The sequence below is a fragment of the Canis aureus genome, chromosome 16, assembly GCF_053574225.1.
Source record: "Canis aureus isolate CA01 chromosome 16, VMU_Caureus_v.1.0, whole genome shotgun sequence".
Classification (NCBI taxonomy): domain Eukaryota; kingdom Metazoa; phylum Chordata; class Mammalia; order Carnivora; family Canidae; genus Canis; species Canis aureus.
In genome coordinates, this window is record NC_135626.1 from 21,658,601 (window position 1) to 21,685,288 (window position 26,688).

The window sequence follows — 26,688 nt, forward strand, 5'->3', positions numbered from 1 at the left end:
ACCTGGGTCTCTCGTAAATAAAGAAATAAAAAAAATATTAAAAAAAAAAAGACTGTGTGGTATTGATGAAGGGATAGATACAAAGATCAGTAGAATGGAGTAGAGAACCAAGAAATAGACCTAAATAAACAAGCCCAATGGATTTTTGACAGAGTTAGAAACAATTCCATGGAGGAGACATAGACTGTTCAACAAATGGTGCTGGAGCAAGTTGATATCCATAAGCAAAAAGTGAACTTTGGCCTAAACCTCACACCTGACATAAAAATGAACTGAAAATAGATCACAGGTTTAAATCTAAAAAAAGGCAAAAGCATGAAAATTTTAGGAAAAAATAGGAGAAATTATTTGAAATTCAATGTTAGACAAAGAGTTCTTAGTCTTGACTTTAAAAGCATGACCCATAGAAAGAAAAATTCATCAATTGGACTTCATCAAAATGGATAACTTTTGTTCTTTGAAAGGCTCTGCTAGGAGTGAAAATACAACTACACATTGGGAAAAATATTTTTAAATTACATATAGGACAAGGGACTAGTTTTTGGACTATGTAAAAAACTTTCAAAACTTAATAGTAAAAAACGATCCAGTTAGAAAACAGACAAAATACATAAAGAGATATCACTGAAGAAGATATACAAATTGTGAATAATCACATGAAAAGATGGTTAACATCATTAGCCATTAGAAAAATACAAATTAAAACCACAGTAAGATATCACTAAATACCTATTAGAATGAATAATAAATAATAAAATAATAAATAATAAATAATAAATAATAAGAAGAGTGATAATACCAAATGCTAGTGAGGAGGGGGGAAACTGAATCATTCACACATTGCTGGTGGGAATGTGAAATGGTACAGTCACTCTGAAAAATGGGCAATTTCTTTAAAAAAACTAAACATTCAATTACCATATGACCCCACAATTGTACTTCTGGGCGTTTATCCCAGAGAAATGAAGATTTATGTTGACACAAAAGCATGTACACAAATGTTTGTAGAAGCTTTACTCATAAAAGCAAAAACTATTTTTTGTTTGCTAAAAAAGTTTTTGGATATGTCTTTGAATTGGCAAATGGCTAAACAAACTATGGTCCCTACATATCATGGAATACTACTTGGCAATAATGAAGAACAAACTGTTGGTATACAGACAGCCTGGATGAATTGCCAGGGAATTATGTTGAGTAGAAAAAGCCAGTCCCAAAATGTTCATGCTGTATGATTCCATTTATACAACATTCTTGAAATAACAATTACAGAAATGGAGAACAGATCATTGGCTCCCAAGGGTTTAGGAGGAGTTGAGGATGGAACAGAAGTGGGTGTGGCCATAAAAGGGCAACCTGAGGATTTTTGTGGGGATGGAAATGCTGTATCTTGACTGTATCGATATCAGTATCTTGGTTGTGATACAGTATTCTAGTTTTGCAAGATGTTCCCATTGGGCAAAAGGGGGTAAGGGTACATGGGATCTTTCTGTATTATTTCCTATGACTGCATGTATATCTGAATGTATATTGAAATTAAAAGTTTAATTTAAAAAGTCAAAACTATGGATGTGATAAAGTTTCATGGAACATACACATACACACACCCCCACACACCACTGCATGCAAAATTGGTGAAGTCTGAATAAAGCCTATTATCTTGTTAAATGTATTGGTCTAGTTAAATATATTGTACCAATGTCAATTTCCTGGTTTTGATAATGCCGTGTGTTATGTAAAATGCTGGGGGAAGCTGGGTGAGTGATAGGTATATGGTTCCTCTTGGTATTAATTTTGCAACTTCTTGTGAAGCTATAATTATTTCAAAATAAGAAAAGTTTTTAAAAAGCACTGAGCACAAAAAAAGAAAAGTTTTTTTTTTTTTTTTACAAGTACTGGGAACAAAATAAAATTCAAACACTTACAATTTTGTTAGAACTGTTACCACTCTTTTGGATTATGCATCCATAAGCAGTCCTGCTGGCGTGATCAACTTCAAGTTCAACCAATCAGGACTCCCCAGGAGTGTGCTGGAATGACATTTTCTCTTTGACGCCTTAGCTTACATCACTCACCTCAGATCACATACCCAGAGAGGTAGGGTTTGAATATGCCTCCTCCGAAGTCCATGCTCACTCTTCTAGACCATATGGCAAGATTGAGTAAGGCAGAGGTTTGTCTTCAGGGAGCCCCTTGGTCCTCTGTAGAGGGTGGGAGGGGGAACAAGATACACGCTCTCACTGTAGCCATGTCCCTGCATGGACCAGCTAACTTGACACAGTTCCTAGTGGCAGATAGCTTTTTCATACCAGTCACACAACAAAGAAATGAAAAGGATGTGACAACAGGGATTAAAATGGAGAATATAGTTTCCCAACTCCTAGACAAACTGCTCTGGAAAGGTTTGCACTCTGAGGCTGATACATCATCCGGGTGTGGCATGGCAAGCATCCCAGAATGTGTGTGTGTGTGTGTGTGTGTGTGTGTAGTAGAGCACTGCTGTAACAGAAGGTCTCATCTGCTTGTCCATCTGTGAAATGGGGAGGCTGCCAGGATTATTATTTCCTTAGGTCTTAATAGCATCCCAGAAAGAATTGGAAACTAGGATATTGGGGCTGATATTTCAGCCCTGGGACAAAAGAATCAGGACTCAGGGATGTGTGGTGGAGCGGGAGTTATTCTCAGCCTTTCTGAAAATGCCTCAGGTGGGCAGGAGCTTAGTCTATAACAGGCGACTTGGGTGCTAGACTCTGTCTGGGGATTCTGGCTGAATGACAGGACACTTGAATGTCCTCTGACATTCCTCAAACTCTTGTGCAGGAGACATTAGCAATAGCCCACATGCGTAGAGCAGTAGTGATGTGCCAGATGTTTCCCAGCACTTCATGTACATGATCTCATGTATCCTCATAACTACCCTATGTGGTAGGTCCTATCATTACTTCCAGTTTATAGATGAGGAGACTGATGGGCGGGGAGGCCAAGCATCTGGCATAAAGTCACACCTTAGTGGTGGAGATGTGGTTGGAATCTCTAGCTCCAGAGTTCAAGTTTTAACCACAATTTTAGATCCCCTTCTTCCACTATTTGCCTTCCTGCTGACATATCCTAAGAAAGGCAGGGCCAGTCACCCCTCCAGGGTCATTGCTGACCAGAGTTGTGATACAGATGAGGGAACCTTCTCCCATCTCAGGGAAGCTGCCACATTGGCAACAAGAGGAATACACATTCATGAAACATGCCTGAGCATGTCTGCTCCCCAAACTCCCCAGTGCTTATCAACAGCAATGCCAGGGACTAATTGGAATGCTGCTATATGTCACCAGAGACTGGAAGGACCAAAAACCAGGGATTGGTACACATCTGGCAGGCCCAGCTTGATACAGTTGAGAGGGAATAGAAATTGGTATCAATTGACTGGAAGTCCAATTCCCATTCTTCCGCTTCCTGGCCATATGAGCTTGGCAGGCTTTTCTTCTTTGTGGTTTGACTGCATCTCCCGAAAAGGGAAGGATATCTCTGTCTAAACCATTAAGGGTGCTGTGAAGATAAAGCCATGCAGGGCTCAGACCTTACACTTTATTCTAAGGGATGGGACCACTGCTATCATTCCCAGGGTAGAGGAAGCCAGAAGTTCAGGTGACAGAAGAGAGTTTGTTGGCCTTCTTCTCTGGTCTATCTTCATTAACAATGGGGCTGCCTTTAGAGCTCTCCTCCAATCAGTGAGGCTTCCCAACCATAATATTTAAAATAGCATCACCCACCCCGGCACCTCTTTCCATCTCCCTTCTTCCCTTCTACAGAACCTACCATCGTTTGACTTATGGGTTCTTTGAGATGGTTACATAGAATAATGTATAATACACCTAAAATATTAGAAGTTCAGCACACGTTGTTTCCTGGGGTAAAGGGAACTCTTTCTGCATGTAATTATAAAAAAAAAATATTCAGCTGGTACAGTCTTCTGGAATGAGTACTTTGATCCCAGTTTCGCCGAACAGAAGCTAGGTCAATTACAGTTTGCTTGCCTGGCTCCAGGCCTGCAACAATCTCCCTGTTTCAGGTATTTGGTATTACTCTTTTATTAGTTTCTAGAATTCAAGTTTCCCAGAAGTTTAAGGAGGCCATGGATTGCTTTGGCCACCTTCCCAGTCTTCTAAATAGAAGCAATATGTTTAATTTCAGAACATGTGGCATAGAAAAAAAACGTGGGCTCTGGAACAGTCCAGCACCAAAGTCAGCACCCACCTCTAACACTAACTACCTATAAACATTATTATTATTAACGAGAGTAACAACTGTGGACTGTGGAGTTCTTGATACATGCAGGCATGGTACAGGACAATCTGTGTGCATAATTTCATTTGTTCCTTGAAACAATTCAGAAGAACAAGCATTAAGCTCCTTTTAGCAGATGAGAATATTGAAGCTTAGAGACTGAAAGAGCTGGAATTGGATTTCAGGTCCACAAAATCCATGTACTCTCTGTTCTTTCTACTCTATTTAAGACTCTCTGAGCCTCATTTTTCACATACAAAATGGATCTGCAAATGTCTGTCTTACAGATATTATAAGGGTGGGATAAGACACTGGGAAGGACAAGGGACTTAGCAGGGATTTGATTCATGCCATCTCTTACTCTTCCCCACATGCCCAAAAGCTCATCAGGAGCACGAGACAGCTTGTTATGGCTTCTGGTTGAAGATATGAAGGTCGAGAGGAGACTAAGTATTTACATAAACTGATGTGAAACCAATTTTATTTCCTCTTCAGTGAAAAATTTGAGCAGCCATTTCTCCCCGAAGCATGTCTGGGCTGGTAAATGGATGCCCAGGATGGCTTTGTAGCTCTGTCCTTGGGTTCTTGGCTCTGAGCCTCAAGCAATAACCTGCTCCTGACCTGGAAGAAATAAAGTTACGAGGACTGACATAGTCTCTCTCTCTATAGTAGTCGCCATAGTCCAGCAATGTGATATCAGACCTGAAAGGTAGGGGAAGAAATTATTTGTAGAAGCCATGGTTTATAATGTCTTTATATTATTGGGAATCCTAAAGCCAAGATGGTTGGTATAATCACCTGTCTTTGGTTTGAGGTCCAGAGCTCTCAGACTAAAATTGCTCCCAAGGTAACTGAAGATAATCTACATCAAATGAAGCAGACTTTAGAAAAATGTGGTAAAACAGGCAACTGAAAGGTTTCTAGGATGCTAAGCCATCTACAGGGTGAGTTTTTCTTGGTCAAAAAGAAGACCGTTTAACTCTTAGAAAAGTCCCTTGGGCAGCATCTTGACTGGCTCCTCTCCACTCTATTATTCCACTGGGTCAGCTGCACACCATGAATCTTGGACATGAGGCAGTTTCTGGCCCTTTCCATTAGTTTTCTAGCTCCATATTGATTCCACTTCTAGCACAGTATTGGGCAAAACACCAGATAGACCTGGCACCTAAGGAAAAAGGCTTTCTGCTCTACGAACCTCATTTGCCCCCACTTGTAAAGTTGGAATAACTTTGTCTTAGAGCATTACTGTGAGAGTTAGGTATATGTAAAGCATTTGGCATGATACCTGGCGTGTGGTCCTTGCTTCCTATCTCCCTTATAATTTTTCCTCCAGTTTCCCAATCCTGTACCAGAAATCTGTCTGGATTATTGCTCTGCTTTGGGTGCATCTGCCTTCCGAAATGTTGGAGAATGGGTCAGCCCACTCGATTCTTCTAGCTTCCATGCAAATAACCCATGCTGCTACCCACCCCAGCTCCATGAACTGACATCTCAATTTCTAATTCGCTCTTGGGCTTCCCATTCCTGTTTGTCTACCTTGAGTCAATGACTCTTGAGCACTCCTGAATCAGTATTCAGCTTTTGCTGAGTTCCATGACTTTTCCAGGAAGACATACCCACTACTTCTCTTATTGGATCTATCTCATTCAAATCTAAGTGTGATTCTGCAAGATTATACCTCTATTTTGAGTATGATTACTGCTCTGATTGATTCTATTTTTCCTGTCCAATAAAATTCGGCAATAATTAATCATCATGCAATGAATTGGGTGTTGAATGGTCTATTCAGTCCTCATATAGAAAAAAATATCACTATGTTCTGTATGCCTATAATGAAGAGAGATAATTTTCTTTTTTTAATTTCTCAAGTTAGAGCAGAAATTAAATTAAGTGGTTCTGATTCCTGGTTCAAACTGAGTTAGTACTTTTTTTTGACGGGGGAGAGAGTGCTATAATTTCTATCTTTTGTTGTTTGTTTTTTTAAGATTTTTATTTATTTATCCATGATAGACACACACACACAGAGAAAGGGGGGGGGCAGAGACAGAGGGAGAAGCAGGCTCCACACGGAGAGCCCGACGTGGGACTCGATCCCGGGACCCCAAGATCATGCCCTGGGCCAAAGGCAGGCGCCAAACCGCTGAGCCACCCAGGGATCCCCCTTGTTGTTTGTTTTTAGAAGCAGCATGGCATAGTGGAAATAGAAAGGGCCCTTGGGATGTTTGTAATATTTGCCCTAGCAATTCCAGTCATTGGATTCTTTCCTGGGAACTGAAAATCATAGGGAAGGGGATAGAAGAAGAAAGACTTTATGTTCAGAAGTGCTAATCATAATATTATGGAATTATAACCCAAAAATGACTTAAATACTCAACAGTGAGATAATAGTTAAGAATATCTATTATCTAAGAATAGATTATTCTTATTCTTATATTCTTAATCTATTCTTATAAGAATAGATTCTTATTATATCTAAGAATAATCTCTAAAAAAAGAAAAAAGAAGAATCAAATTGACACCAGATTTCTTATAAGTGATATGAAGGTTGTGTTAATACAAATAAGACCATAGGTTCAATTCTCATATTAAATCATCAGATTCTTGATGTTCTATTATCTCTAGGTATGTCCCTGCCCCCAAGATTGTGAGTGGCTTAGGACCAATCTATACCTGTTTCTGGAACAGAACTCAAATCCTGGGCTCATGGAGCCTCCCAGGCAAGGCTGATATGTACCCTTCTACTTCTCATCTGTCTCCAAACTTGCCTGGTTTTCTCTGGTCTGAATCTTTACATATACTGCTCTGGCTGCCTGCAATTTTCTCCCCACTCCTTCAGGTCTCACTTGAGAAATCTCTTCCGCCAGGAAGTCTTCTTTGAACCTCCCACTCTGGGTTTTGTGTTCTCCCTCTGTGCTTCCGTATCACCAGTGCTCCCCTATCAAGGATCTTATCATGCTGAGTTTTAACTGTTTAATGACTTGTCTCCCTAACAAACTTGTTTCCCACAGGACTAAAGCCCATGGATGAATCCTCTTACCAGCAACTCTGACTGTGGCTAAAATTAAGAGTGTATGCAGAGGGAGAAGTTGTGTGAGGGTGTTGCTGGAAGAGAAGCGTTGTTCAGGTATGAGAAAGCCAGAGAAGGGAGTCTTTATGGTTCATCCAAACAAGGTCTGGGAAACTGAAGCAGATATTGAGAGCAAGATGTCTGAGCCAGAACAATGAGAATAGCGAGGATGGGCAGACTGGCTAAGAGGGGATTCTTGGATGAACATTTGAGACAGGGGACATGATATTATGATATAATAAGAAATATATATTTTGGTCTTCATCCTCAGATCCTAGCCAGAGCTCCAAAACCTTTGTAGTTTCCTGTTCTTATAAAGATGCTTGGAACATCTTTTGTTCTAATATTTGGTCTCTGACCTCAATTCCTGACACAAATCTCCTCAATTCCTTGGAATTTCCTAGGATGTGTGTCTGTTATTCCAATGAGGGGATTCTAGGTGAGCTCCTGGATGGCTTCAGGAGGGGACTTGGTCACTAGAAAGATCACACCATGATTAGAAGCTTGGAACTTTCAGTCCCTATCCTTCAGGCAGAGCAGAGATATTGGAGACTCGGTTAATGATCAATCACATCTATGTAATGAAACCTCCATAAAAAACCCTGAAGTGCATAATTTGGAGATCTTCCAGGTTTGTGAATATGTTGGGATGCTGGGAGAGTGGTGCCCCTGGAGAGGGCATAGAAACACCACATCCTTCCCCATACCTTGGCCTGTACTTCTCTTTCATCTGGCTATTCTTGAGTTGTATCCTTTTACAATAGATAGATAATAGTAAGTAAAGTACTTTCCTGAGTTCTGTGAGCCATTCTAGCAAATCACTGAATATGAGGATGGGGTTGTGGAAACCCCCTATTAATAGATGATGGGTCAGAATTATGGGAGGCCTGACCCGTAATTGTCACCTGAAGCAGGAGCAGTCATGGGGGACTGGGCTCTTAACTTGTGGAATCTGATACCAACTCCAGGTAAGATACCCAGTTGTATCAGAGAATTTGTTGGTGTGGGGAAAAACCCCACAAGGTCAGTGTCAGAGTGGTGTTGTTTATAGAGAGGAAACCATGGATTCTTTTTAGGGGATGTTCCTCCAGTAACATGTGTAATCCTCAGCATGCTGTGTGACAAGAGAGTGAATGGGCCTCCCAACATGGCCATGTGTTTCTCTAGCACTACTGATAACACCCTGACATGGCATATCCTTGACCACCTCCTTAACCACACTTACAGGTAACCCCTGCTGACCTGTAGAGGAAACTGAACAGAACACCTCATCCAGGACATCCACCCATCCAGGGCTTCTTTGCTTGGCAGGTACAGTGCATAGACTAGCTAAGCTGTGGGTCACTATGTCTCCCTGGCTGGCTGGCTAGCAAAATCCCCATTGCCTTTCTCCCCTAGCCTGACCTCATTATGGCAAAGGAGCTGTTACTTCTGAACAGTGGCCATGAGGCAGCTGGGACTGACTGACCATGTGCCGGCCCCTCAAAGCTCAGGAGAAGCCAAGTGCTCAGAGCAAGAGGAGAGATGAAATATAGCAGGATGCAGGGCAGAGTATTTGGGGTCCCGAGCCAGCCTCTTCCTCCCACTTCTGTCTTGTGACGGGAATGAATAATCACCCCAATTACAAAACAACCTACAGAAGGCAAAACCACTTAACTAAATGAGGTGCTTGGGGAGTGGAAGAAGGGAGCAGTCTGCAAAGATTTTGGCAGAGGGTTCTGGGCCAGCTCCCCAGAAAGCTCACATTAAACAAGCAACATGGCTTTCAAGAGCTCTTAAGTTGGTGGCCTCAGATACCTTCGGCAGTTTCTAGAAAACGTCGGCTGCATAATCGTCATCTCTGGGATGTTTAGAGAAGCCAATGCTGAATTAAACTTAGTTGGAATCCAACAGCGACCTAATAAAGGGCATGATGAGAATGTGGGGAGGTGCACCAGAACTAATCAGAGCCCTGGGGAAGCATGGTGTTTGGCTGTCTTCTAACAACTCCTTGGGGATATAATTAGCTCATGCCTCTTGGGAGACCTGCCCCCACGCCAGAGAAGTAAAAGCCTGACAACCAGTATGTTAGGGAGGCCCTGGCTGAAGCCTGCACAGCCCTGACCTGACCCCACTAGTCCCAGTCATAAACACTGTTCAAAGCCTGGGCTTCCATCTGGGCTCAGTCCAATTTGCTGTTCTTTGGAAGTGGTGTGAGCCTCACGCACAGTGGGGGGCAAGACAATAGGGTCTTTTTTTTAAAACAAAGAGAGACAAAGAGTCCCACACTTGCCAAAGGTCCAGATGAGCAGAAAAAGGCTGGGAAGCTAAATCTCCTTTGGCCAATGGGGCAAGTTCCTGCAGTCTTCCTTTGTGAGGTGTGAGTGTGGCTTACAGGGGCCAGTCCGATACTGATCCTCCCTTTCTTTGCTACTTCACTTAAAGCACTTGTGCTCTGGAACGAGAGCAGGCGCAAAGGCAGAGGGACCTAGTGTGGACACCAGAGAGAGTGGTTGGCCATGCTTGCATCCCATCTTTATGTTCTGTGGTTCCCTGGAGGATTTCATTGCAATAAGGTCGCTCTCTTAGACACTCACGACCTCCCACCACCAAGCCCCTCTTCTCCAGCTCCTGCTTAGTACTCTTGAACATCACCCTCTCACTGCACCACAGGCTGAGAGCTGCAGGACTCTTTCAAACCCACAAACCTACCCTTAATGCACAAACCTGCTCCACTTTAAACCACACCTCTGGCTTCTTAACCTTGATCTCAGCCTCTGTTTTTTTTTTTTTAATTTTTTATTTAACTTCAATTTAAGTGAGACATACAGTGTATTATTAGTTTCAGGGGTAGAATTTAGTAATTCATCAGTTGTATATAATACCCAGTGCTCATTCCATCAAGTGCCCTCCTTAATGCCCATCACCCAGTGACCCCATTCCCCAACCCCCTCACCTCCAGCAACCCTCGGTTTGTTCCCTAGAGTTTAGAGTCTCTTATGGTTTGCCTCTTTCTCTGTTTTCTTCTTATTTTATTTTTCCTTCCCTTCCCCTATTTTCATCTATTTTGTGTCATACTCGGAATTTAAGAAACAGAACAGATCTCAGCCTCTGGTCTAAACACCTCACCAGGCTGCCTTTTTACTACCTGGCCTCCTTGAGATTTTCCAGCTGAACTCTCTGTAAGCTACACTGTGACCCTGTCTGACTTAACTCCAGGAGTGGATCCAAGCTAAACTCCCATCCGTTGGGGCCCATGTTGTTCTCTGTTGCTACCACAACTTCCTTTCCTTTACCCTGCCACTCAGCTGGCACTAAGTCTCATTTAGCACCAGCTTCCAAGAGCAAGCACCCTGTGTGAACTTGAGCTCATGTCTAGCAAGCTACTGCCCTGATTGTAAGAACCTGAACCTCAGAAAGTAGTTCCTATACTTCTGAGCATTAACTTCTTCAAAAGGCAGATTCTCTGTGAGATGTTCCTGTAGCATGATGGAAGGAGCCTGGGACGAGAAGTTACCTGGATCCAAGCCAGATTGCCTCACTCAGGGCTGCCCGATTGCCCATCTCCAAGGGCTACCACTTTTGTAGAATAAATATGAACAGAAGGCCTGAAGCTTTGTAACCAAATGGATCCACCTTCCCCTGTAAGTCGAGTGGTATGGCCTCAGGCAAGATAACAAATAACTCTGGGCCTCAGTTTCCCTATATGCTTCATAGCTTAGTGTCCTTCCTCTAGGACCTCAAATCTAGTGACGGGGTCTTTAGAGAACATCTAAAAATGTTATCTGAGCTTTGCTTTATGCCCACCAACCTTGCAGAAGCAGAAATTTATTTGGGGAAATACTTTAGAGGACTGGGAAGTCAAACCTGTTTGCAGGCTAGTTGTGCTAATTCATTGGCTTTTACTGTGGAAACAAGTCCTGGAATTGTTCTGAGTTGGAAGTCAGGTCTCTCTTTTCTGTCCCATCACATTTGTGGGAAATCTGGTGGAAAGTCGAGTGCTGGGCAGAAATAAATCCATTGCAGGACCTAGTCTGGCACCTGTTTCTGCCCTGGGACCCCAGAACCCTACAAGGATGAGATTTCACTGCCCTCTTCCCTCCCAAACATCTCAGGACTTGCAGCACACTCTTCCAATCTTGGACACTCTCCCCTCTATTCACCCCTGCATTCCTTGTCCCTCCAAGGCTATTGGAAGAGACAAATGAGGCCATCTTTGCTCATTTCTTCCTTGGGAAAGAACACTCCCTACTATGCATGATAATAAGATCTTTTGTGTGTGTTATATTACTTAATTCTCACCAGAACACTTGGCAAAGACTTAGTAAGGTGAATGCTATTACTCTTCCTATCTTAAAGATGAAGAAATGGAGGGTCAGACAAGCCAAGCAACTTGCCTGAAGCCACACAGGAGATAGCAGAGCCTTGGTTTCCTCGTCTGTGAAATGGAGAGGACTATAGTTCCTGCCTCAGAGGATCCCTGGGATGGTTGAATGAATAGATGTTTTCAGACTTCACAACAGGGCCTGACAAAGAGGAAGCTCTATTCAAATGCTTCTTACTTTACTGCTATTGGTTTTCCCATCTTTCCTTCTCTCCTTCCTTCCCTCCTTCTCATACTCCTACCCTCCTTTCTTCCTACCTTCCTTTCCCTTTTCTTCCTAGAATTTAAGGTTCCTTCCAAGAATACACAAGGTATAATAAGAAGCATTTAAGTGACTTGACCAAGGTCATATACCAGCAAGTGAGTCATAAAAATAACAGAGTTGGGTGCTTGAAAAGGTCAAAGTTTTTCAAAAGAGTTTATACTTGTCCTGGGCGAGCAGTGAAATGGAAATGGGTGAAGACTTGCCAATTGTAGCCTCTTTGCTAATTCTTCCTAGATGATGTCATGCAACAGGTCTGGGGACCCCCATGCACTGCTGGGGAACTTGGTATGTATCAGAGGGATGGGTCCTGTCCGTTCGCTATCTCATTTAATCTTCATAATAACCCTGTGAGGTGAATGTATTGTCCGTGTTTGGCAAATGACAACATTGAGGCTTTGAGGGATTAAGCAAACTTTCCAGGCTCACATGACAGGTAACTGAAGGATCTCAAGCTCAAACCTGGGTGTGATTCCAAAACCCTTCCCCTTTGCCTACACAATACTGTCTCCCCAAAACACAAATGTCTCAGGGTAAATATTAGTTTCTCAGTATGAGCTTTGTGAATGGCTTCCAATGGATCCGATGATGTTTACCCAAAGTAAAGAAGCATGTTTTGCTCATTGAATGTAACTGAGATCAATGCTCAGTTTTGTTCCCTTTCCCTTCCTCCAGCCTTTGCAGGATGTGCTTGCATGCAGAAGTGTGTTTATAGAGTTTTCTTTTTAGATCTTAAGTGTAAAGTGGCATTAATTAAATGCAGGTTATAAGACAATTTATATTTCATTTGAAAGTCTCCGTGCCTGGAGCTTCTGGACAGAGCTGGGTTGAGCTGTACCACGTGGCAGAGGAACTAGTGTATAATTTAACACTGCAGTGGGGGCGTAGGGACACAGACTGTAATTTTAAAATGAGGGAAAGACTTGCCAGTAGACAGTGTATTGGAGTTTTTATCGGCAGCTGTGATTGTTGTCAATGGATCCCTAGTCCTTCCCTGCACACTTCACTACCCTCTGTCATTATTAATCTCTTTTGGTTTCTGGGATAGTCTCTGAATATCAATGGGCTTAGGACAGACCTCCCCAGAGTCCATGGAGCCCCTACTACCTACCACTCCAAACCTCTCCTCACCCAGGGACCCACTGAGCAATCTGTTCTAACCATCGCTGGTTCTGACCTCTCAGACTCTTTTCATACCTGGATATTTTCTCAGCACCTTATTTGAAATGCATCCTAAGAGTCTAAGAAATGTCAAGGTCTATCTTATACCACTGTTCCTCTGGACTTCTGTGTACCTCCATACCAGCCTTTGTGCAGTTCCCTTCATGGATTCTGCTTCCTCTGACCTCAGGGCCTTTGCAAATGTTGTTTTTTTAATCTGGACATCTCTTCTCCAATGCTTCATCTGGGAAACTATGTTTTGTCTTTGGAGCTCAGCTCAATTGGTATTCTGCAGGGAGGGGTGCCTGGTCACCTAGGCAAAGTCAAGGCCCCTGTCTCAGCTGCCTGGAATTTTCTTCATTGCATGCATCATGGTTGATACTTAAAAATTCATCTGTGTGATTCTTTGGCTCACATTGATATGCCTCACCTTGCAGACAGGTAGTTTTAAAGTAGAATACACAAGGTGGTCCAGTGAGTGTTGAGATGATAAAAGTGTGAGCTGAGCTTTACTTATATTTTCTATACACATTGACACTAGTGCTCTAAGTCAGTCCAGTGTTAGGTGACACACCTGCACCTGTAGTCCACGAGGCCCCAGGGAGGATGGGGGAAAGTCCAAGCAGTAGAGTTAGCAGTGCTGAGCCCTGCTTCTCTCACTGGCAGACATGCTGTGATGGATTGTGTGTGTGCCCAACTAAGAGAACTTTTATAATATATTATCCCATTTTAACTAAACCAACTCTTACAAAACAGACAAGTGGCTTCAAAAGATTCCTATGAAGAAACCATGAGCTGAAATGATGCCAACAGTGTGGGTGCTATGGTCCTCCTGGGGCTAGCCCAACATCAGCCTGATTTCTAGGCTAAAAACAACTTTGATGTAATTAGGACTGTAAAGAAAAGTCAGGCAAAAAGGTTGTAATTGCCAAAATTACTATCTGATATAATCCAGGATCTCTCATGATGCTTTGTTAATAAACATGTTAAATTAATAGTGTTTATTTTATCTATTTTTCATTATTTCAAACTTCCTTTTGTGCATGTTTCATTATTTTCTCAAACTATTGGAATAATGGTTGTCTTAGCCTGGGCTGTTTTGACAATACCATAGACTAGGCACCTTAAACAGCAAACATGTCCTTCTCACAGTTCTGGGGGCTGGGAAGTCCTGGATCAAGGTGCTAGCAGATTTGGTGCCCGATGAGATCTGCTTGCTAGCTTGCAGACAGCCACCTTCATGCCACACCCTTCATTTAGCTGAGAGAGACCATCTGCTTGTGTCTCTTTTTATAAGAGCACTAATTCTATCATGGGGGCTCCACCCTTATGACCTCATCACCTCTCAAAGGTTCCACCTTCTAATATCATCACATTAAGGATTAGGACTTCAATATATTAATTTTGGGAGCACACATTCAGTCTATGCATATCATGTATTTAATATATTATGTCATAAATATATTTACATCTACGGGAGAGATGTACTCAAAATTACGTGGGGACAGGGGTGTTCAATTCAAATTCTGAAGGCAATAATATTACATTGTAAAGACACAGAGAGCAAAAACCATAACTCTTATCCTTTGGCTACAGAATAAGTGGTTAGCTGAGCATGAGTGGCATGCCCGTGTTGAATGAATGAGTGATAGGCTTGCACTGTCCAAGTGCTTAGGGTCAGGATTTAGATTCTTCAAAGCTGGCATTTCTACTTGAGGCTATAGGAGATAACTGAGGCCAGAGGATAAACCAATTAGCCTTCAAAGAAAACCAAGGTTCAAATGCAAAGCCCCTAACACTTTTGACTCAGGTAGAGCAGCTAGGAGACCACTTTTGTTTCTTGAGCATGCTCTCAGAATCCTTGTTCACCCTCTGTACCAAAACAGCTTATCCAAGTATATTTTCCAGACAGGTTCAGTGGTCACTCCCCAGGAGGAATTCTGGTGAATAAATTTTTCTCCATCTAATCACACAATGAATGGAGGAGGCAGGATTCAATATTCAAGATCTCAAAGGGATGTTGGGAGGGAAGGCATCTCTGTGGCTTTGAATTCAGATAGACCTCAGTACAAATCCAGCTTTCCCCAAGTGGCCTTGGGGAAGTTATTGAACATTTTTGAAGCTGAATGTCCTCACATGGACCATAGAGGCAATATGTAACTTGCCAGGTTATTATGACAATGAGAAAACTTGTGTGGTATTCCCAAGATAGTGAGTGGCTCAACAAATGTAATCTCTCACCCACCCCTACCCTGTCCCAATCATGTCACCAGGCTCTGCTTAGCTCTGAAGATATCTACCTCCTGCAGAATATTCCTGAAGTCAACTGGTCATCTATCAGTAGCTACTGGATCCTTCCATGATCCAAAACAGCCCCACCTACCCTACCCACTCACCCACCAGTGACCAGCCCAGTGGGTCTGTCTAATAACACTTGCCAGCTCCCACAGCTCAAGGGGCACGAAATTCCATTATGACAAACTCTTCCAGCCCAGGTCATACTCCTTTCTGACTATACCTCTTAGCAATGACCTCATCTCTGAATCTACAGTCAGGTTTTCCTCAGCCACCTCTAGTTCCATCTCCATTCTAGCCACCTTCAAGCACTTGTGGTTGTCACAACACATGTGCTTCCTTCTGCCTGAAACATCCTTTCCACTATACCTTCGACCAGCCTCATAACCTTCATTCTTCTAACTGACTTCTTTTCTAGAGATGGTTCATATTTCACCACCTCAACAAAACCCCCTAGTCTCCAGCCTGCGTTAGGGCCCTCTTCCCTGTTCATTCCAGCAACTCATTATTTCTGTACTTTCCTCAGCCAAACCGAACTCTCAGCCTTGTTTTCCATGTCTCCAATACCCAACATGGCAATAGATGTCTAATGAATGCTTCATAAATGACAGAACCATCTTGTCATTTGCTCATTTTCCCCACATCTAATCAAATCTTTTTTTTTTTTTTTTCAGTTTGACCATAAGCTCCTGGAGGACAGATATTTGTGTTTACTCTTGGGCCAAGATATTGTTTTATACACAGTAAGGCATTCAATAACTATTTCTTGTTTATTCGTTAATTAATAGATTGATAGAGGACTGAATTCACAAAAACCAATACAATGGCTAGCAGAAAAGTAAAGGTAAGGAACAAGATTAAGAATTGGGCTGGTTGAGGTGATTCTGAGCAGACAGGTGGTAGGGGGTATTATGAGGTTGGGATAATAGTACAGCTGACACACACCCCAAGCTCAGTTTTCCTAGACCTGAGTATCTACCCCATAGGCAAGCAACTATGAAAGCCAAAGGCCCCAAAGTCTCCCAAAGGTGACTCATTCCCCTGGCTAACATGACCACCCCATTTCTAGAGCCACTGGAGGAATCATCTGGAAGGCTGAATGTGTCTGGACAGCATCTTCTCGGTCATGAAGGCTGGCCAGAGGATTCCATATCCATCCCAGCCCATCTTCTTCCCACCCACCTCATCTTCCCTTAGTTGCTCTCACCCCTGCCTGGGACTGGGGCACCTGCTCAGAAAGTCCATGAAGAGCAGGAAATTCCTGTCTCCATTCTGGCCCAGAATGGACAGTTCTCCTCAGCATGATTTGAGGGGTTTATAAAAGGTCTCCTGACCTAGAATAGCTTCCCTACTTGTGCGCTATGGGTAGAGTTACCAGACACAAAACAGGATACCTAGTTAAATTTTAATTTTATATAAACAAATAATAATCCTTAATATTTATTTATTTATTTATTTATTTATTTATTTATTTTTTTATTTATGAGAGAGCAAAAGAGCAGCAGGGCAAGGGCAGAGGGAGATGGAGAGAATCATAGAGCAGGCTCCACACACAGCACCCAGCCCAACACAGGGCTCAATCCCACGACCCTGAGATCATGACCCGAGCCAAAGTCAAAGAATCACTTGCTTAACTGACTGAGCCACTCAGGCCACCCAACAAATAATTTTTAGTATAAATTTATCCCATGCAATGATCGAGGCACAAGTATGGTAAAAATAAAAATTACTTGCCATTTATCTGAGATTCAGTTTTACCTGAGTATTCTGGTTTCTATTTGCTAAATGTGGTAACTCTAGGTGTGGTCCAAACAGGTTGTTGAAATCTTCATCAGGAGAGTGAGATGGTGTGTCTACAGACACAACGAGATAAGGACATTTTCCTAAATCTCAACTAAAAGCCTACCAATCTGAATGCAAAGCAATGTGCTTGTGTACCCCTGGCGTTTTGAAATTTCTACCATGCCCTGTTTAGAGAGATGCCCAGACAAAAGTGTTGTTGGCATGGATTCTAGAAAGTTCACTGTTAGATGCTTCCAGCACTATGGGAGGGAACACTGGAGGACAGAATGAGCTAGCTCTATCATTATGGTTAAAAAGTAGAAATATCCTTATAATAGAAATGTATAGAACACAAGGCTGTATCAAACTCACACAAAAGTCTTTCTTTCTGCCTTCTTTTCTTCCCCTAATATTCTTTCCTTTTTTCTTCTTTTTCTTACTCATTTATGCATTCAGTGGATGATGTCAGTAAAATTGTACATGTTACAGAGTAGTTAAGAGAAAAAGTTTTGAAGCCAGACTGCTTGTTTTTTTTTTTTAAGATTTTATTTACTTATTCATGAAATACACACAGAGAGAGAGAGAGAGAGAGAGGCAGAGACACAGGCAGAGGGAGAAGCAGGCTCCATTCAGGGAGCCCGACGCGGGACTCGATCCCGGGTCTCCAGGATCACGCCCTGGACTGCAGGTGGCGCTAAACCACTGAGCCATCCCGGCTGCCCTGGTTTTCAACTCTGGCTCTAATATTTATTGCGTGTGTTACTTAACCTTTCTTAAAATCTGTATTAGCCTTTATCACTACAGTAACAAATTTCCATGAATTTCATAGCTTAAAACAACACAAATTTGTTTTCTTCTAGTTCTGTAGGTTAGAAGTCGGATATGGTCTCCTTGGGCTGAAATCCACATGCAGCAAGTCTGTGCTCCTTCTGGAGGTTCTAGGGGAGAATCTATTTCCTTGCCTTCTCTAGACTGCCACATTCCTTAGATCATGACCCCTCCCTCCATCTTCAAAGTCAGCAACAAGGGCAGTCTTTCTCATGCTGCCTTCTGTCTGGTTCTCTGTTGCTACAAATCAAAGTTTTCCAATGTTAAGGACTCATATGAGTAGATTATACCCACCTGCATAATCCAGGACTATCTCCCCGCCTCAAGATCCTTAACCTTAATCACCTCTGCAAAATCCCTTTTGTCATATAGGGTAATGTATTCACAGGTTTCGAGGGTTAGGTCACAGATATCTTTGGGAGGCTATTATTATGCCAACCACAGCTTCAATTGCCTTATGCATTAAATGGGAAAGTAGATGCTTCTACCTCCTGGGTGGTTGTGAGGATTAGATGAGCCCATACATGTAAAGTGTTCAGAACATCGTCTGGTATTCAGTAATGCCCATCATGATTGGCTCTGTTGAGCCAGGATTGTGCTCTGTGCAGAAGTGGATACAAAGATAAATTCCTCACATCCTTCAGACACTGCTGTCTAGCAGACAGCTTCTTGGCAACACTGAAGTTTTCTTCCTTGAATCTATGCGCACCATTCAGGTTTCTGAACTGCATCTGGTCCTTGGAACAGACACCACCAGAAGGAGGGAGCCCAGGCAATTGGACCCAGCATCCTTTACTCTGAAGAAATGGTAATATGAAAATTTGGGTTATTTGATCCATCTCTTTTTTGCATCTAGTTATGGAAGTCTGTTGCCCGGGTGGTCATTCCTGGGTAAGTAAGACCAAATTTCCCAGCCACGAGCTTGGAAAGCTTGATGCCTGCCCAAAGTTTCAGCCACCCCAGAAATCTCCCCAGGTTCCTCATATCACTTAATTGAAATAAAGCAACATCTCTCTGCAACATGTAAAGATGATAAATAAAAGGAGTAACATATGACCACGGTGGTACCTACTTGTGCTCACTTCAACATAAACAAAGGCCAAGTTAACAGGCCCCAAAAGTACATACATATAACTGTGTATACAGGTATATGAACTAAGTGTGTGTGTATCTACATAGAGAGACAGGTAAGTAGATAGATAGATAGACAGATAGATAGACTGATGGACAGACATGGAAGGGACCCCCTCAATTCTTCCACCTTCAGTATAATCATAATTCATCACAATCACTTTTATAACCTATTAAGTATCTCCCAGGTCTCTCTGGCTACATCACTGATCAGCTTTTGTTGAACTCTCTGCACCCACTTCAGAGAATAACATGAAGTAACAAAGACACTTATGCCATTAAAAGACGTTTATCTAGAGGAAGCTAAAGAGAAAATGGTCTGAGAAAGAGAGAGGCTCAGAGGGCAAGAAGAGGTGGAGGTGGGCTACCCTGAGCCCTTCCCCCAGTGACAGTGAGGGTAGTAAATTCCATGAGAACCGGACACCCGTGCTATGCCAGGAGCATTGCATAAAGGAAGGCTGGTCTTCGGGTACAAGGACACTCACCCTGGCAGCCACCACAGAGCCCAAACTTGACCAAAGCAGAGCCTGGTAGCTGTAGGCAGTGAACAAATGAGCCATGACCAGTCTGGACTGAAGACCACGACATAAGAGACCTCCCATGGCTTCTAAATGACTCTGCCCTCTCTAGCCATGCTAAGGGTTATCTAATACAGAGATGCATTTCAAGCTTGAACTAGCTACATTGCATGGGAATGTTGAATATTCAAGACTAAGAACCTTTAAACTAATGAATCAAAGAAGCAAATGTGAGAGTTGCAAACAAGTACAAAATATGGACACTCTTCTCAATGGTGAGGAGGCCTTCTGAAATCTCGGAACTTGCTGTAGGAAGCACCATTCTGAACTCCATGCCATGCCAGCTCCTTCGATCAAGCAGTGAACTACTGGGGCTATTTTTGGACTAGTGTGCCAGCCACCTGACTTGCTCCCTCTAACCCACCAGGCTATCTTTCTGAGACATGAACTTGAGCATGCCTCTCTTCCTTTTAAAACCCTCCTCTACATTTCCATGCATCACCTACAAGGGTGTTTCTCCTACTGGGTGGACACGGTCCCGGGATATATGGCAGGAAAGACCCCCAGGTAAACATGGAGTATCTTTCTAGGGTTCCATCATTTTTAGTTTTTTATTGGATTATATCACAGAGTAGAATACAAATTTAAAATAGGCTTTAAGCATAATATATGAGACTCCCTCAAAATACCAATCCTGGACAAAGCTTCCTTGTCCATGTCTCTAGATCCTTCAGGTTCCTTATTCCTATGCCTTCTTTTAAGACACGGAAAGGTTTAAGAACCTATGGAACAAAAATCCAAATTTCACAAGGGTGCTTTGTCTCTTGTTTGTTTCTATAGCTCCTTCATCAATTACTCCAGGGACATGCCTTGCTCTTTACAACATAAACTCTGAAACTTTCTGCTCCAAATGCATGCCCTGTGAGCTCAAACCCTAAGCCTTCCTTGATCTCCTTATTCAGCCTCAACATGGCATGCTATGCTAACCACTCCTCCTACCCACAACAGATGCGCACACACAGAGCATAACATTTATCACATGATGGGTAAAATTAGAAAAGTAACAACCACAATAGTAAAGATGAACACTTATTGTGTGTGTACTATTTGCCAGGGTCAGTTCTGAGTACTTCGTCCATGAACTCTGCACCACCCCCATGACCAAGTTCCACTGGATGACAAGTTGTCCAATGCTAGACCCTGAAGTAATGAAAGCAGTTCTCTACAGCTGATTGCAGAATGGGATAGAGTATGGGAAAGATGAGAATGAAGGATGGAGAGGGGAATTATTTTGATGTACTACTTGGGCAACATTTGGGAAAGTCCCAGATCCCTGAAACACAAGAATTCAGGTTTCCCAGGTGGTGAGAGCATCCAGCTGGGAACAACCAGAGCTCCTGGGAAGGTTGCAATTAATGAGTCTATCTCAGTGAGTCAACTATGCTGCTGGGCGGAAGAAATTCCAGATTAGATCTTAGTACCTTCTATGACTTGGTCCAGGTCCTAAACTGTGGGATGCACCACATCTTGCTTTTATTAGGAATCTAATAGATGGAACCACCTATCTTTCTATTCTCATTCCTTAAAACTAATGAAAGAGAAGTCAAGCTTGGGACCTTGAACCTTATTTATTGACTAATTCCAATCTCTTTCTGTGATCATTCCTGTGTTGTTCTCCACTTTAAATCAATTGAAATTGCACTCTTGTTGCAAATTGGAACCACTTCAGTTCACTTTTTTCCCCTATTCACTTGGAGGTTTGAAAAGCCAAGAAAAAAATTTCCCAGAATAAAAAGAAGGATGTGGACCTTGTTGCTGCACAAATGAAAAATAAACCTCCTGGTTCTTAACCCCTAGCAATCATTTTTCAAATACTTTGTCCCACAGGGCCAGTTTTGCACACTCCATTAATGCTGGCTGCCACTGGGACAATTACGGACAGACAGCTTTTCTCATCTGAACAGGTTCTTGAATTAAAAGCAACTGTGTGGGAAGGGAAGAGGCGTGTATCTGTTCTATCACAGGGTTGTAAAAGGGGTTTCTTCTGCTCAACGCCCCTCCCTCCACACACATGCCCATCTTCCCCACCAAGTACAAGAGCCAAATTAAAAATTGGATTTCACTTATGCTGTGATTGGTATTTTCCACTCTCAGCTTTTTTTTTTTTTTTTTTAAGTCTTCAATTTAATACATTGCATTACCTAAACATTTCCTAGGATGCTGTATAAGGTCTGGGCTGAACCCAGAGCCTTCAAAGTGGGTCCTCTCAGCCTACTAGGTACAACGTTTACTGCCTTGGGGTAGGGTGGAGTGGACCCTAATTTTTTGCTCTTTAGTGATTTTTCCAATTTTTCAGTGTCCCAAGACATAGTGTTTACTCTCCATCCACCACTCCTGCCAATGTTGTCTTCCTAGAGATGCTGCATCTTTTCATACAAGTTTTCACATTCTCTTTACAGGGCCTGAGAAATACAGCTGGCGGCATTTAGGATTACTAGGGAGAGCCTTCAGCTGAGCACTGAGATGAGACGCCTACAGAAGCTACTGGAAAAGACAGCAGAGTCTCTGGGGGCAAGGTATTTAACCACCTTGGATCTCAGTCTCTTTTCCTATAAAATGGAAATGGCAGTGATATCAATATCATGGTCTCGTGAAAGGACTCAATAAAATAAAGCACACATACCACAAGTTCTCTCTGTAAATGTTAGCTGATAGCAGGAACCGTGACAATGACATCAAGTTTGGCATGGGAGACCCAGAAAAGAGAAGGAAGTCATTGATTTGGGAGAAATCAGGGAATAGCTCACAGGGGAAGCAGCATTTGGACAAAGTCCTGTAGAGTTTGGGAGACTCAGATTCAGGCGTAGAGAGGGGGCGAAGGCTGGAGGGATAAAGAGAATTTCAAGATAGCAGATGACGAACCCAAGGGAGAAGACACGTAGGGCACTGGGGAAGAGTAAGAAGGTTATCCGTTCGTTCGTTTTAACTGAAGTATAAAGGAAATAAGATGGGCAAGAGAGAAGGCAGGGCTGGCATCCAAGAGGAGCCCACACCCCAGGGGAAAGGGCCTGGACTTTCTCTGCGGGGCACAGGGCACTACAGAAGACATGGAACAGCTCTCTCTTGAAGTGCATGCTGTCTTACCTAACAGAGCAGTGATGTCCACATAAAAGCCATCAGGGCTGAAAGGCATCTGAAGATCATCTGAGGCGATCCCCTTTTGTAAAGATGAGAAACTGAGGCTCAAAGAGGAGGAATGATATTAAAGCGAACGCTCCAGGACTGCATGTCATGGGGGCGGTGGAGAAGCTTCCTACATTGGGGATGAAGCCCCGGATCCCTTTTGTCTCAGGCTTCTACAATCCCCACCCAGTCCACTGCACCCACAGCAATAGCATGCCCTCCCCAGGAAGGAGCAGAGCCCTGGTGGCCTTCTCTTCAGGGAATTAATTCCCACGCATATTTCAGTAGCCACCTAAGTGCTTCCCTGAACCTAGCTCATTATCAGAATCGCTTGTGGGGCTTTGTGAAGATGCAGATGAGCCAGCTCCATCCTCGGAGCCGGGAATTCTGTGGGTCTGGGCTGAGGTCCCTGCATCTGTGTTTTCAATAAGCTATTTATTTCAAAGGCGCAGGCTTCCAAGAACATGCCCTTTGTGTCTCCCACCAGCAGGAAGCCCCCTTATGTTTCCCCACAGTGGATCACAGTTACTTGGCAGTGTTTGCTCTGCTTGTCTTGGGAGAGCACATCTGAGTCATCTTTAAAACTCACCCCCACCCTCCCAGCACCTAGGGCAGTATTTTTTACATAACAGACACTAGACTAATACTTGATGCATTAAAATGATTGCGTGAGTGAACTATTGGGTGAATCAATAAATAACGGTAATAGTAATAGCTACTATTTTTTAGTACTTACTCTGTGCCAGAAACTGCTAAATATATGTGCTATGTCCTTCATTTTTTTAAAAAAGATTTTATTTATTTACTCATGAGAGACACAGAGAGAGAGGCAGAGACACAGACAGAGGGAGAAGCAGGCTCCATGCAGGGAGCCCGATGTGGGACTGATCCCAAATCCCCGGGTCATGCCCTAGGCCAAAGGCAGGCCCTCAACTGCTGAGCCACCCAGGCATCCCGTGCTATGTCCTTTAAAAATCTATCCCTATGAAGCAAATACTATTATCTTCGGTGTGTAAATACTGGAACAAAGGGTCAGAAATATCAAGTGACTTGTCCAAATTTTAAGAACCTGCAAATTAAGAAATACATTTTTAAGTGAGCCGGTGGATGGATGGACCGACGATGCCTTCCGAGGAACTAGAGCCTCCAGAGCAAGATTGCTCTCTTCTGTCCTCTGCCGGCCTAATGAGGTATAACAGAAAGAACACAAGCAAGTCTGGCTTCCTTAGAAGGGTCTGGGCCGTGCTACCGTCTTAATCCTCTTTTCATCGAATTGATCATCTTTCCACCTGAGACCTTCTTCCTGCCCAGCATCTCTCCGCAGACCAGCTTTGGGCACCATTCGGTGCCAAGGGACGTCCCTGTCCTTGAGCTTAGTAGGATCCCTGTGGCTAGTTCCACCTGAGTTTGTCCTAAAAAAGCATGAGCTCAGAGTCTGGAAGTCCCTTAAAGACCTTCCTACCTAGGGCTCTTGACTAGGCTCCATGGATGAGTTTCAGGGCATCTCAGTTTCACTTGTTTGGGTTTTATCTATTCTCTGGGGATGAGGAAGAGTTTTCATTAAGATCTCTGAGTTATGAGCCATGGTGCCTGGTTTAATCCCAACACACACACACACACACACACACACACACACACACACACATTGTAGAGGTGATGTTGTCACAGCCCAGGAGGAGGAAGGGGTTGGCCCAAAGAGGGTCAATGGGACTTTGCTGAAGCTCCTGTTGCCCAGTCCATAGCAAACCACTGCACCACATACTCTCCCAAGCCTATACACCTTTCTTTTCCAAAAAGAGGCCAGATTTCAATCAGGATTGTCCTTTCCCAGGGTGTGTGCTTCCTGGAGGCTGGAGGAGGAACGTGACCTTGTCTAGAGAACTCTGAACTAGCACATGGGAGCGGCTACATCCAGCTGGTCCCCCAGAGCTGATGAGAACTGAGTGCCCACACCTAAGAAAGTATGAGGCCAGTGGGCACCCCCAGGGGCTGCTCCGAAATCCCTCTTATGATTCATAGTCACCTTGGGAAATGGTTGGCACAAATGAGGATCTCTCCATTTCACAGATGGGGAAACTGAGGCCCTGAGAGATTAGGTAAGTTGCTTGGAGTCTCACAGCTAGACAGAGGCAGAGCTGGCCAGCCCCTTGGCTCAGTGCTTTCTGTCTACATGCAAGCTGGCTCTGGGTTTAGTGTGGTCCATGTTTGAGCAAGAATGTATGTTCAAAGACCAGACATAGATTACCTCTGCAATCAGTCTTCCCAGAAATATCTTGAACAAGGTAGTACAGCAGCAACTGAACCTGGATTATCTCCTGCGTACAGCTAGCATAGGAAACCTCCTTCCCGCAGAGATTTCAGGTCGCTCACTAGCCATGACTCCTGGCCCCTGGCCCCAGCCCCAGTATTTCTCCCTGCAGTCCCTGGCCTTTCTCTTTCCCAACAAGTGATCAAACTGAACACACACAAACCCACTTTTCAAAGGAAAGGAAGAGAAGGAAGTACAATGAATTAACTACATTTGGCATCCCAAGGACTAGCCATGGCCATGGTCTCATTTTGTCATTTATTAATGCTTCTGCTCATTTACCAGATTTCCTGATGATCCGCTTGCGGGTGCCAGGCTCTTTGTCCTGGGATGCAGCCATGAATGGAGTTGCCGCCCTGCCCTCACAGAGAGTAGCTAGACAGACAGACAGACACTAAGGACAAAAGCTAATATAAAGGTAGCCAACAGGATTCCAGATGGAACAATGTGGGGTGGGGGATGGGGCAGGACCTACACGGATGAGAGACCCTTTACACGGAGCTATGAGGGCTGAGAAGGACCCAGGTGGGTGAAGGCAGAGGGAGCAACAAGTGCAAAGACCCTGAGGTGTGGTTGTATGTGGTCTAGCTGAGGAGGAGGAAGAAGGCCAGGCCACAGCTGAGGCAGCAGCATGACACATGGAGAGGACGCAGAAGCTAAAAAGGGAGATGCAGGAAGAGACTTCGTGAGCTTCGGAAGAGTCCAGATTTTAGCTTTTAGAATAACCTGGGGGGTGGTGTATTATTATTTCTGCTCCCATTTTACAGTTAAAGAAACAGAGAATAGCACGTAATATATAGGGGAGTACTGGGTTTAGGATGGGTTGCTGTTTGGTGGGGTACCTCCCCTGATGCTTGGAAGTGCAGTGTGGGTGGGGGCAGCCAGCCAGCAGAGTAGCCCCAGACATCACTCTGAATGGAGGGGCAAGGCTAGGAATGTGCTAGAGGATTAAAGATAGGAGCCCCCCCCCACACCTTGGGCTTTCTCCTCTGCTCTCTCTGGAGCAGTTGGAAGACTTTCGTGGGAAAAGAGGTGACTATCCTGATGGTCCCCATTGCCGGACCAGAGAAGATAGCAGGTAGGTCACTGGGCTGTGTCTACTGCACTGGCTTTCCAAGTATCCAACCCAAAGGGAAGTGGTACCCACAGTATCCACAGTGAGAGGAGGCTTGATACCCTAGCTCTGGGGAGGGAGCTCATCTATAGACTGGCAAGACTTGGGTTGGGAGTGCAGAGGTTTGCAGAAATGCACTGGCAACGCAGCAGGGCTGAACCTCAGGCAAGCTGCAGACACTGAGGATAACTCATACCCCTCATGCATGTTCCCAGAGCCCCCAGAGTCTCCTTCCACTAGAGGAAGCATCCAAAGACTTCCTTTCCCCCCTCTGAAGAGTGAGGGCTATGTTGCCAAGGCAAGAGTTCGTGCAGGGCCACCATTCAATCTCCTGCTGGGAGCCAGGTGAGAAACATTTCCCCAAGGCCTCGGGAACCCATGGGTCTCATCCCCACCCACGA

At 43.7% G+C, this 26,688-nt stretch overlaps 1 protein-coding gene and 1 long non-coding RNA gene across 3 annotated transcripts in view; one reads left to right on the top strand and one right to left on the bottom strand.

Moving 5' to 3' along the window:
• Positions 1-22,355, top strand: part of LOC144286106 (uncharacterized) — a 28,238-nt gene extending 5,883 nt beyond the window's left edge. Inside the window, exons 2-6 of the long non-coding RNA XR_013354207.1 lie at positions 7,284-7,399; positions 8,570-8,653; positions 16,212-16,267; positions 18,750-18,841; positions 22,142-22,355. This is a non-coding gene — a long non-coding RNA (uncharacterized LOC144286106). The remainder of the gene's footprint in view (positions 1-7,283; positions 7,400-8,569; positions 8,654-16,211; positions 16,268-18,749; positions 18,842-22,141) is intronic.
• The window catches only part of ASIC2 (acid sensing ion channel subunit 2), a 994,452-nt gene that overhangs the window by 578,782 nt on the left and 388,982 nt on the right, over positions 1-26,688 (bottom strand). The gene's annotated exons all lie outside the window — the stretch shown is intronic.